The sequence below is a fragment of the Maylandia zebra genome, linkage group LG22 (assembly GCF_041146795.1).
Source record: "Maylandia zebra isolate NMK-2024a linkage group LG22, Mzebra_GT3a, whole genome shotgun sequence".
In the NCBI taxonomy this organism is placed as follows: Eukaryota; Metazoa; Chordata; class Actinopteri; order Cichliformes; family Cichlidae; genus Maylandia; species Maylandia zebra.
Window position 1 is genome coordinate 27,958,555 of NC_135187.1, and position 8,457 is coordinate 27,967,011.

The following is an 8,457-nucleotide window of genomic DNA, read 5'->3' on the forward strand; positions in this document are numbered from 1 at the left end:
AACACAGCTGACACAAATCCAGGTTAATGAGTCAAGGGAAGCAAAAGTGGAGATGATGCGTACGAGGTAGGAGGCTATCAAAGTAAAACAAGAAGTAACACAAACTGAGAGTCAGACGTGTGAGCTTGACACAGGGACCGGAGAGAAACACATGAAAACAAGACAGACTAAACATGTGATGTGGAACACAGAGGAGGCATGATAACAGTAGCCTAAAGCCTAGATAACAAAACAAAGACCTGAAAATCATAAACTATATAATAACAAAAAAGCTGAACAGCAACAAATAATATAAGAATAACAAACTTGAAAACTAAACGTTCCCCAAACTAAAAACCCTGGGTTACAGAACCAGGATCATGACAATTACGATGATAAATCACTGAAGCTCATTTATTTGCTAATGCCATCTACACAAAATGCAAACAAACTAAAGTCAGTATACTGAAAGTAGAGTACCTGGCAGCTTCCTTGTTTGCTGCTCTCCCATTAGTTTACCGTTAAACCATTTGACTCACACACACATGTACACACGTGTACACACACACACACACACACGCACGCACGCACGCACGCACGCACGCACGCACGCACACACACACACACACAGTTATCCTACCACCACAAAAATCACAAACGCAAGCTTGTTTGAATTTGATCATAGCAAAGTGAAACATAATGAGGCAAACTAGACTCTGTTATGATATTTTGATACCACGGTGAGCATTTACAGGATATTGTTTTATACAGGAAAACTGTTACTCAATAAGGCCGATCTACTAGTTGTTTTTCTCTTTCTCTGTGACCCAAGAATTAATGTGAGACTCACAAGCTGGTACCTCAAGGTCGAAAACACCACAGAGATGAGACCACTTCTTTACTCCCATCCTCCCTTTTCTTTATCTCCTGGAAAAGGCTCGTTAAAGGCTAGGTGGTTTGTTTCAGAATTCACTGATGAAAGAACTCTGTATTCTATGTCTAGGAGTGTATTTTGCTGGGATGATCATAAATTGTAGCTGAACTGATAAACTACACAGGATACTTCTTTGCTCAGAAGGCAGGAAGACGTTTCCTTATTTGGTCTGTACCGGTTTGAACTGGGAAAGCTGACACACGAACCTTTTTTCATCTATATAAACTGCTGTGTATCAAATAAACCTTTGAGTCGATTGGGAAGGCAACCTAAAGCAGTCTCTGTTTTCTTGTTCTCCCAAGCTGCTCCCGAGCTCGTACTAACACGCTGAATGGCATACCTGAGTGTTACTTTAAATAATTAGGAATCTTAGAAGGAAAGGACAGAACTCTGCTTATCGCTCACGCCACGGAGGAAACCCGGGAAGGCAATTTCCTTCAATCTTGGTGTCAGAAGTGGGATTGCTGACAGAAGGTAAATATGCGTCTTTCATATTTATATAAAGACCTATTATACCTCTCTCAGTGATCGATCCATAAAAAAAACGGGATATGCTGACGAAGTTTCACTTAGTGATCCAGAGAGATACACTGACTGACTTCCTCAGTCCCCGAATAAAGTAAATTAACCCTTGTGTGGTGTTGGTGGACCCGCTAGAGTTGTGGCTTTCCAAATTAACACTATCAAACAATTTTATGTTAAATTACTATGAATTAATGTGCTTCTCGTTTTTCTTTTATATAAAATGTTATAAATAAATCAGTTATAATCAAGTGGAAAGACACAACACATTTATACGTAAAAAAAAAAATAATAATAATAATTAATTGTTTAATTTTTCTTTTAAAAAAACAAAAAAAAAACAAAAACAAAAAAAAAACACGGGTCTCAAGGGTTAAAAGCAGTAAATTAAAAGCAGAAAGACACAGGGAGTTGCCTGTTGTTTTGCGAGGAGTTGCTCGCTAAGTGAGAGTTGCTCACACAAACAAAAATTGCTAGCAATAAATTTAAAGTGACCTCAGCTGTGCCGCAGCGAAAATACTAACCTAAATCCTCCTAGCGTGTAAACCCCTCTGGAAATCACTGAACATGGGTCAGAATAATTCAAAGACCACAGACAGGTCCGATAAAAAATCTAAAGTACCTGTAAAACCAAAAATTAATAAAATACAAAATAAAGTCTCAAATAACGGCTCAGTACAACTCCCATTTCCGGTTACGTGTAACCTACGTCCGCGAATCGGTGAAGACGTCCATGATCACGTATCCAGAACATGCGGGAGTGCTTATGTGACTGACTTTGTTTACAACTTAAGAAGTTCAATGCATTCTAATTTCTTTTCGGAGCCTTATCCCGAACGATTATCGCCAGAAAACAGGTCAGTAGAAATGTTGAATATCATTTGTGATAAGAAAAGTAGTCTGCTTAAAAAGTCCTGTAGAAAATATATGATAGAATGCCGCGACGTGATGCATCAAATGTTACCGCTATGGACAAAAGGAGGGTAAATAATGACAAAGTCGCCGATTTCTTTAAGAATCTAAAGAAATTCCTGCTAACAATGTCCAGAGACAAAAGTGACTTAAATGCAGTAACTATGTGTAAACAGAAGCCTGATGAATCTATCCTAGTATTCATAAAACGCTTTATGCACTGTTGGACAAGCTAGAGGTGCAAATTCAGCTCAGTTTTCCAGCAGCCGCAGACACCCAAAGCAAAAATGAATTTGTGTATTTAATTTAACATAAAGGGTGAAATGTTTGCTGACACTGATAACAGCTTATGTTTTCTCTGCCCTATGTACCGACATGATGGAGAAGGAACATCCTCTGTGTCAGCTGGACCCTCAGCAGAGAATGAACTCAACATCCTTTTTGTCCGGTACTCTATGTCACACACTGTGCCAAAAAAAAAAAAAAAAACGTGTACAGACGCCACTAACAGGTAATCCCATGACTGGGAGCCACACTTTTGTTTCTCTCACACTGTTCAACAACATGATAACTGCTCACACAAGTGAAGGTCAAACAGTGATTTTGTCACATAACTCAGACATAGTTTATGACATAACTACACCATGTCGTCACATAGATCTAACCTACCCTATCCACTGTACTATTTCTGCACTTATGTTGCCAGCTGAATACCAGAATATGACATTGTGGTCAAAAAGTGAGAATGAGATAGGATTTATTGACTGTACACTTTATCACGTACACCTATTAAAACACAACAAGCAGTATATGTCAAGCAGCATCCCATTTCCACGGAAAAAGCCGCAGCCCTAGATGTCATGATAGGAGATTTATTGACTACAGGAGTAATAAAGCCCACACTCCTGTCAATCCTGTGCCAAAGCCTAACAAACCTGGCGTATGGCGTTTCATACAAGACTTAAGGCAAATTAATGCAGTCAACATTCCTCTGCCACCTCTCGTTTCAGATGTTCACAGCATATTGACATGCATTGCATACACATTTTACCGTGGTGGATTTATGCTCCGCTCCTTTTTCTCATGAAGACACACAGCCGTTATTTGCATTCACACATAGAAATAAGCAGTACACTTGGACTCGTTTGCCCCAAGGCATGATAGACAGCTCTGCTGCTTTCTCAATGGTGCTTCACTCCTCCAGGGCTGCACCCTGATCCACATGTGGATGACCTCCTCCTCTGTGCTGAAAGTGAAAAACTATGTCAAACTGCTACACACATGCTTCTCCAGCACCTCCAAAAGACTGGCCACAAAGCATATGCAAAGAAAATGCAGTACTGTCAGACTTCTGTTCAATATTTGGGATTCACACTGTCTCACGGAAAACGTTCCATGACTGCAGACAGGGTCAAAGCTGTGACCTCCGTCCCTCGTCCCACTACACAGAAGGAAATGTTGTCCTTCCTGAGCATGGTGAACTATTGCAGACAGTGGATACCAGACTGTTCTTTTCATGACCACATTCTGCGTGACTGTTGTAAAAAAAAAAAGACAAGCCTCCTCGAATACTGTGGTCCACAAAAATGACTGCCTCTTTCAATGCATTACAGGGAGTGCTGACCTCCGCCACTCAAAGGTGCTGCCTGAATTGTTCAGGAATGCCGGCCTGCCTGAGGGCAGTAGCAGCTTGCTCTATCATGATAAGGGACTGCGGGAAGCTCACACTCTCACATGACACTATTCTACACACCAATCACCAGGTCACGACCATTGTAGCAAACATAACTAAACAACATATGCAAATCTCACTATAAAAGCGAGCAGCACACCTGATTCGCCAGCACATTTATTGATCCTATGCTGTGTTCTTGTGACCGACAGGATGGCTCAGACAGGCTTGATGTTCATGACTGCATGACACGTATACAGGAATCCACAGCACCACGTCCAGATTTAGAGCAAACACTTATCTCAGACTCAGCCACGGTTTATGTGGACGGGTCCTGTTCAAGGCCGAGTGACAACTCATTTCTTTGTGGCTATTCAGTGGTAACAGTGCCTGACATCATACTAGAGGCTCACTCATTACCATTTCACTCAGCACAAAAAGCAGAGCTCATGGCTTTAATACGCGCCTGTGAGCTACATTTGGATAAGCATGTGACAATTTACGCACACAGCCGCTATGCATTTGGCGTTGTGCATGACTTTGGCACATTGTGGAGACAGAGAGGATTTAGATCTGCTGATGGAAAATAAATTGCTAAATTGTGATTTTGTTCAAAGACTTTTTCAGGCTATACAGCTACCATCGGCCGTTGCAGTTGTAAAAACGAAAGGACACAGTACAGCTGACACAGACGAAGCAACAGGTAATGCCTTAGCAGACGTGACAGCCAAGGCTGCAGCTGCATCACAGCTCCCACCTCCACAGGAAGTATTATCTGTGCCCCTACAGCTGCCACTTGTTACACTCCCAGACTATTTAGAAACAAATGTTGATTTAAAATTCATACAAGAGCAAGCCTCTGCATAGAATAATGACTGTACCTTAGATGACAGAGATGGCTTATACAAAATCTTAAGGGTTTGATTGCCCTCCCATATTCCCTGATGCCAGTCCTTGCCCGACATTTTCACTGTGTGAGTCATGTCGGACAAAGAGGGGTAATAGGGGCAATAAAATCAAGATTTGTAATTGAGAAAACATCACATGCAGTAAAAAGCATATTAGCAACCTGTCTAACATGTGCGCGAACTAATGTAGGAAAATCAAAAGCGAAACATCAGCATTTACCACAACCAGATTTTCCATTTCATACATTACAAATTGATTTTACACAAATGCCAGCGCAAGGAAGTATCAAGTACTTACTGGTAATAGTGGATCAATTTAGTAAATGAGTAGAAGCTTATCCAACCTCAAAAGAAACTGCAGAAGTAGTCTGTCAAAAGTTGAGCAATGAAATAATACCCAGATTCGGAATACCTCACCAAATTAACAGTGATAGAGGACCTTCATTCACATGAGAAGTAATTAAAAAATGTGCTAAAACTTTAATGACCTGGGTCAAATTACTTACTCAAGTCCTGTGTGAGATTAGAATGACTCAATCTGCAGTAACCAAATTATTTCCATTTGAAATAAGACTATTTCCAACACCATGGTCAGCTTCCAGAGGGGCACCGCTAGTAGAAGGTGATGTATATTGCATTGTCCACTGATGTTCACAACCTGGTAGAAAAACTGAATAATAACTATCAGAAAGTTTGTCTCTCTCAGCTTTTCCCCTCCACAGTTCCACCAGTGGAGACAAGGAGACGCATGTTGGAGAAGCCACTAAAACCAAGGACACTCTGGGAGGCCGCGTGTTCCAGCCCCCAGGCTTTACTGGCAGTGACGAAGAACCAGCATCCTCACAGACGGACAACCTCAGTGGATTCATGCCAGCAGGGTTAAGACCAGCCCAATCGGACCATCTCAGGCGTCGGATCAAGCAGACGACATCTCCGGCGAGCCAGCGCCCGGAACTAGAGCAAATAAACACACACGGGTAGATGACATCTCAGGCGAGCCAGCGCCCGGATCCAAAAGTTACATACACACACGCAATCACTGATTAACACACAACGTCTGAAAGAACAACAACAAGGTACTCAAACATCCAGCAGGAACAGAAAGCCAAAAGTACCACATGATGTCTAACCTGATAAAGCCAGACTCATTTCATCCTGATAATGGAGAAAATGAAATGCCCATTGTCATCATACGACGCTTATTCAATGTCTCTCGAACCTGGGACCAGGCCAGGAGACAACTGAAGAACTGTTTTTCTTATATACTTTCTTATATATTTAGGTTATTTATCATATCTATCGCATTAACCTTAGGATTTCTCTTTGCTATTTTGTATTGTAAACTGCAACCATGTTCACATTTCTGCAGGTCATATTTTGCTGACTATACCTCATGCTCCATTTTGCAAGACACCTACTTAATGCACTCCTCACGCTCCCTAAAATCAGTAAATAGCAACATAGACGCCACTAATAAACCATCTTATGCGCCCTCTAGAACAGGAGCTAACGCCTGGTATGAAAATGCCAGAACAGCCGCTCGTGATTTAGGAAACAGTAACTGTTATGTCTGTTCAAAGGCTAATCCAGAACAGGTAATAGTAGGATACCCCATATCCGGTTTCCCCCTCACTGAGGGACTAGAGAAAATCGGCGGAGATAATGCTCTCCTTAAAGACGCTTTACAGTTGACTCTGAGCCCTCTCGACTGCTTACTTAGACACACACACACACCAACTAACCCTGAGACTCCATTAGGCGAATTATTGAAGTTATCTAATGACACCGAAGGGACCTGCGCCCCAATGAAACGCCCTAAGAATAGGTTAAAGCCCTCACTGCCCTTAGGACAGATCCCTCTCCATTTTAATACTAGTATGATATGTCTGCGCAGACTAAAGTTAACTGGCCCAGACACACACATAGATTATACAAAGGATAACTATACATTCTTCTCTGACTCCCCAGGTGCACGCTGTAATGAGACATGGCTAGCTGTCTCTGTGGCTGAAGTTGTATCATATCTGGAGGAACACACACACAGTTCAAGTTCGAGCAGAGACTCGATCATTGTTCCCCCAGAGGGTGTCTTAAATGATACTGACTGGGGGGAGTTAGTTAAATCACACATGGTCACGCGCCTAACTAGACCAATCCCACATGCTTATTGGTTGTGCAATAATACTCTTAGATTAGCTTTACCTGTTAATTGGACCGGTACCTGTGGTCTAGTAACCGTTGATGTATGCTGTACTTTCATTCCCAATAATACCGCCCCTAACGGTTCATTCACACAAGCTATGAATAAACTTGAAGCATTGCAGATAGAACTAATTGCCAATACAGGTCACGGTCAGTGGCTACATAAGTGGCTACAGGACACGTTTGGAAGATGGAAGAAACTAATTGTAGCCTTTGTAACCGTTGCAGCATGTTTTTGATGATTATTGTCTGTTGTGTGATACCATGTATACGCTCTCGGAATTTTTGATATTAAGCTTGCTCGAAGGACCAGTTACATTTATGATTTGTTTCACATTTATGATTTATCTTTATATTATGTTATTACATTCTGTCTTTATACTATGTTATCATTACATGATAAAAGGGGAGAACTGTTATGATATTTTGATACCACGGTGAGCATTTACAGGATATTGTTTTATACAGGAAAACTGTTACTCAATAAGGCCGATCTACTAGTTGTTTTTCTCTTTCTCTGTGACCCAAGAATTAATGTGAGACTCACAAGCTGGTACCTCAAGGTCGAAAACACCACAGAGATGAGACCACTTCTTTACTCCCATCCTCCCTTTTCTTTATCTCCTGGAAAAGGCTCGTTAAAGGCTAGGTGGTTTGTTTCAGAATTCACTGATGAAAGAACTCTGTATTCTATGTCTAGGAGTGTATTTTGCTGGGATGATCATAAATTGTAGCTGAACTGATAAACTACACAGGATACTTCTTTGCTCAGAAGGCAGGAAGACGTTTCCTTATTTGGTCTGTACCGGTTTGAACTGGGAAAGCTGACACACGAACCTTTTTTCATCTATATAAACTGCTGTGTATCAAATAAACCTTTGAGTCGATTGGGAAGGCAACCTAAAGCAGTCTCTGTTTTCTTGTTCTCCCAAGCTGCTCCCGAGCTCGTACTAACACGCTGAATGGCATACCTGAGTGTTACTTTAAATAATTAGGAATCTTAGAAGGAAAGGACAGAACTCTGCTTATCGCTCACGCCACGGAGGAAACCCGGGAAGGCAATTTCCTTCAGACTCACTGCATTTATTAACTGCTATCTCATTTGTCTTTGTCTTTATAAGGGATCCATTGAGTTGTCTTATTTGATGGTTTAATAGAATAATCAGGACAGCCAGTGCCGAGGTTGAATAGATGTATAAGACTTTTCAGGCAGAGACCTTTGAATAAACAATCTATTAAATGTATAATGCAGTGCATGTATTATATTACATGTATGAAAATAACATAAACAAGAAGCAAAAGTGACAGAGTCAGTGAGGTCTTTATTG

At 41.2% G+C, this 8,457-nt stretch overlaps 1 long non-coding RNA gene across 1 annotated transcript; it reads left to right on the plus strand.

Annotated features, from left to right (window-relative positions):
• Positions 1-1,393: 1,393 nt before the first annotated feature.
• Positions 1,394-8,034, plus strand: LOC143414531 (uncharacterized). The gene is made up of 2 exons (XR_013095157.1): positions 1,394-2,292; positions 5,634-8,034. It is a non-coding gene; the product is annotated as an uncharacterized LOC143414531 (long non-coding RNA).
• The last annotated feature ends 423 nt before the right edge of the window (positions 8,035-8,457 follow it).